General features: G+C 37.2%; 1 long non-coding RNA gene across 1 annotated transcript in view; it reads right to left on the bottom strand.

The window, feature by feature from the left end:
- Window positions 1–1,653: 1,653 nt before the first annotated feature.
- The window catches only part of LOC124426288, a 16,924-nt gene continuing 13,577 nt past the window's right edge, over window positions 1,654–5,000 (bottom strand). The window contains exons 3-4 of the long non-coding RNA XR_006942697.1: window positions 4,910–5,000; window positions 1,654–4,803 (exon numbers count right to left, since the gene is read on the bottom strand). The exon at window positions 4,910–5,000 is cut by the window's right edge and continues 124 nt beyond it. This is a non-coding gene — a long non-coding RNA (uncharacterized LOC124426288). The remainder of the gene's footprint in view (window positions 4,804–4,909) is intronic.

Genomic DNA, 5,000 nt, shown 5'->3' with positions numbered 1-5,000 from the left:
CTTTCCCTTCCTGCCGGTGGTTACACGTTCACTCACGGCCGAACATCTCGTTCGCGTTCGTGTGCGAGTTCGCGCGCCTCTGTCCTCTCTCTCTTTCTCTCTCTCCTTCTCTATCTCTAACTATCTCTCTCTATCTATCTATCTCTCTCTGTCGCTTTCTATCTCTCTCAGTCTCGTTTCGCGCGCGCTCGTGGGGGTTAAACGGCTTCCCAACGTGGTCAATAGTTTCTCGATCCCTCACTGGTACACCTCTCGCCCTCCATTCTCGGTTACTACCGCCTCTGTTGCTGCTGCTGTTGCTGCTGCTGTAGTTGCTGTTGCTGTTGCTGCTGATGGTGCCTCCGGCATTGCGACGTTTCCTCTCCGGCACTTTATTTCACGACGTGCGGCCAACAGAAAGAGAGAAAGATATATATATATATATATATTGGGGATAGGGGTAGTACACGTGTGGGTTTGAATGTGTGTGACAGAAAAAGAGAAAGAAAGAGAGAAAGAGAGAGAGAGAGAAGTTGAGTCACGGTAATCCAGCACAACCATTATGCGAGAGGCAACCTTCTTTCCATCTCTCTGTCTCTCTTTCTCCCTATCTATCTAACTATCTATCTATCATTCTGTCTCTCTTCCTCTTCCTCTCTTCTTCCCTCTATTTCTCTCTCTCTCTCGTACTCTTTCTCTTTGTCTCTACTTCTATTCCTTCCTCCTTCGCTTCTGTATCTAATCCGAGCAAGGAGATTGATCTTCCGATCGTCTCGCACGTTGGCACGCGCTTGCCACCTGTTTTTACGTCGTCCTCGACCTTCCTTTCTCTCTCTCTCTCTCTCTCTCTCTCTCTTTCTCTCTCTTTCTTTTTTTCTTTATTTCTTTCTTTCTTGTTCGAAAGTCGTCGCACGCCGTGGGAGACTCGAGAATCTGTTAACCAAAGACGATATATATATATATATATATATATATATATATATATATATATATCTTTATATATATATATATAGGGTAGTGTGAGGGGGCAATAGGAAGAAAGAGAGAGAGAGAGAACAGGTGGGTAAACGGCTTCCGTCTCGATATTGACCTTGGTCATAGTTTCAACGTACCGTAACTCACGACCCATCGTTTGCATGATATCTTAGGAATCTCTTCAACCCCTCTTCCTTTCATTCTTTTTACCTTCTTTCTTTCTTTCCTTTTTTTCTTCTTCTTTTCTTTTTTTCTTTCTCCCTTTTTTCTTTCCTTTTTTTCCTTCTTTCTTTCTTTCTTTTAGGTTTTCAATGGGATATTGGAACGCGACAAGCCGTCTGCTGATTCACCCACGTATTTTCCTGTTTCTTCTCTCTCTCTCTCGCTCTTTTCTCTCCTCTACTTTTATTTTCATTTTTTTCTTTTCTTTTTTTTCTTCTTTTTTGCTATTAATGACGACGATATTTTCGATCGTATTAGATTTACGTATTTTTTTATAATTCTTTTTTCATTCCTTTTGATGAAAGCATTTCTTTGTTATTATTACTTCGTTCGTATGCTGTTATCGGTTTGCTTTTTATTTATATACGACTGTATGTATATGTGTGTGTATATATATATATATATATATATATATATATATACATACATATATGTAATTATATAGTATGTAGATAAAAATGAATGAATCGAGTTACAACCGGTATTTTTTAATCAGCGTGCATTATTTATTTATTTCTTTTTTTTTTCTTTTTCTCTTTTCTTTCTTTTTCGTTTTTTCCTTTTTTTCTTATCATAAACGTTATTTAATTATTAAAAGTAACGAAATATGGAACAGAAGTTAATGATACAATCCTAATGAAACTAATTACTTCGTGATAATTAAATTAAGTCAAGTATCAACGAGAGTACCAATTTGAACCCTTTGATATATATAAAAGCCTTTGAAGATAAATTATACATACAAATTTATCGTACGGAGAAAAGAGAAAGAAAGAAATAAAGAAAGAAAGAAAGAAAAAAAGAAAAGAAACAGAAAAAGAAAATATTTAAAAGGATCGTGCACGATTTATTCGATCAACGTGATCCTGCAAAAATTTTTATTCCCAAAAAAATTGCGTATATCCTGTGCAGATTAAAAAAAAAAAAAAAAAAAAAAAAAAAAAAGATAAGATAAAAATAAAAAGAAAAAGAAAAAATAAAAAGAAACAACGCAGAGAAACATTTACAAAATTAATACCATTTGTCGTATAAAGGAAAACGCCCGTTGATTTTCAAAGCATAAAGATACGTTTTAATTAAATAAATTACGGATTGAAAATGATCGACGAAGATCATTTCGTCGTATTATCAACTAACATTGCAAATGATGTTGAGGGGAGGACGTGTTCAGAGTCAGTATCACGACTCCTCTCCCACGCAAGAATAGCCACGACATTGGCATACGTGCAGAGACCTATTTTTCTCTCTCTCTCTTTCTCTCTCTCTCTCTTTCGCCACATCTATTTTTCTTCTCTCTCTTTCTCTTTCTGTCTCTCTTTTTCCTCCGAGGAACGTATCGGTGTCGACCAAGTTGGTATTGGTGGTATTCTCGCGTACCGGTGACGAATCCGTAGAGTATATAGGGGGTCTCTCTCTCTCTCTCTCTTTCTCTCTTACACATACAGACACACATATACATACACACTCAGGCTCTTCCCATTCGTCGAGTTATGAATGGACTCGAACTATGCACCGTAAGACCATTAGCCGGCGGTACGATACACGCCGTTTTCGACGTTTGTGTACGCGCTCGTAATACGAGGGAAGTAAAGGTCGGCCGGTGTTGGTGTGAGAAAGAGAGCGAGTGCGAGTGCGAGAAAGAGGAAGAGAGGGAAAACCGAGGGACGCGGCAAGAATGAATGGCATACGCCACGTTAATAGCTCGCTCTCCCTTCAGGGTTATGCGAGGTCAGTTAACTCTCTCAAACACACAAACTGGCACGATGCCGTTACATACGCGTACAACTGAGAGTGTTCGGTGTAAAGTCGCGCATCGTCTCAGAGAATATCACCTGTCTTTCTTTTTCTTTCTTTTCTTCTTTTTTTTTTTTTCTTTTTTCTTTTTCTTTTTACTTCTTCTCTTTCTTCCTTCTCTTCTCTTCTCTAATCTTCTTTTTTTCTTCCTTTTATTTTGATTCTTTCATCTCTCACTTTTTCTTCTTGTTTCTCTTTCGTTCGTATTGGAAAACATCCAATGCCAAATTCAAATAATAGAAAAATTAATAACATTTTTAACGTATATATGTTTTTATATTTTGAATGAATGCAAGTTTTACAAGGATCATGAAAACTTTCGAGTATCATAATAACGAGGCATTAACACTTTCCTCACGATCTTTAATAACAGCTTTCAAAGGCATTTCAGTAAGGCAGTTCGTAAAGGACGATCGAAGACTGAGTAAACGCGGAACTTGCCAACGACGAAACTAAACTCGACCTCGAACTTCACCTCTCACCTATTTTCGATGTGTCTCTACGATCATTTAGAAAATCTTTTAAATTATTATGAACGTTTCCGTTCTTTGGATCAAATCGGATCTATGTCTTTTATGAAACACGATCGCGTTGTCTACGTGCGATGAATAATATCGACGATTTATCTACGACAATATCATATCGTATATAACATTGAAAATTCTATCTGGGATGTATGAACAAAAAAAAAAAGAAAGGAAAAAAAGAAGAAGAAGAAATAAAAAGCAGAAAAATAAAGAAAACGAAAGAAGATATACGTGAATACATTTGTCATACTACAATCTAATTGTTACAAAAATCAAAGCGATAAAAAATTAATATAAACACAAATATAATGGATCTAACATAATCGTTCGAATGATTAATACCTATGTATATAATAAGCATTTATAAATCTAATTATTAAATTATTCGTTGATATTTTCACTCAAACTCGTCCATGGAAAAGTAAGAAAAATTTTTATTATACGTACGACCGTTTATGAATCATCGAACGAAATTAATGCTTACCTATAATTTATTTCCATAACGATTAGGAATAATTCTACTCTCATTATATATTGAACAATGTACTCATACCCTCGTAAACCGTTCGAGGGGAGGCTTAATAACTATGCAGAAGAACGGCACGCGCCATACTTAATTGTCCCCTTTCCCCTTCCCTTATCCCATCCCATTCGATTCCATTCCCAGCCGCACCCCCTTCTCGCTTGCTCGCGCCAACTTGGTTGACGCTTACATAAATAGTTCGGTCGTTACGTAGTATGCTATCGTAAAAGAGTATGGTTGATGAGGATGAGAAAAGGTAAAGTATATACGTGTATATGTTTACTGTGTGTATGCATGTGTGTATGTGTATAAAGTTGAGGGAAGGGTGGGGGTATATGAAAGAGAAAGAGAGAGAGAGAGAGAGAGAGAGAGAGAGAGAGAGATAAAGATAAAGATAGACAAAGACAAAGAGAGTAGATATCGTCCACGTTCTATGCCCATACATGCATATACATACAGGTATATAGTTACGTACTGACGTATATATGCGGTAAAGTTGCACGTACATATATACATAGAAGTAAGACCATGCAGACAGGAGTCAGACATACAGGAGAAGCATTAGTCACGTAAAGAGAGGCTGCTCGACGTTACTCCGTGAGTAGCAAGCACGGTGGCAGTTGGTGACAGGTTATTAGTCTGCCGTAGATTTGCTCGTGAGAATAATAGCCTAGGTGTGACATTGCCCTAGTGTTAGACCCGTGCCAGGGAGTCGTCTTCCGTCTCTCTATCTCTTTCTCTTTCTCTATTTCGCTCTCTCGCTCTTTTCCATCGTTTAGAGACCTATACACATATACGCATGTATAAATACATGCATACATACATACACACATATATGTATGCACATATATATATATATATATATGTATGTATAAGTACGTATACGTACAACTAGCATATATTTGTTGTCCCTCTTGATTCCTCTTGGCTCGAGTCGTTTGAAAGCGTCAGTGGTAAGCAACGTTATTGTCGTAATCTAG

This window comes from Vespa crabro, chromosome 8 (assembly GCF_910589235.1).
Source record: "Vespa crabro chromosome 8, iyVesCrab1.2, whole genome shotgun sequence".
Classification (NCBI taxonomy): domain Eukaryota; kingdom Metazoa; phylum Arthropoda; class Insecta; order Hymenoptera; family Vespidae; genus Vespa; species Vespa crabro.
This window is presented reverse-complemented; position numbering and strand designations above follow the sequence as displayed.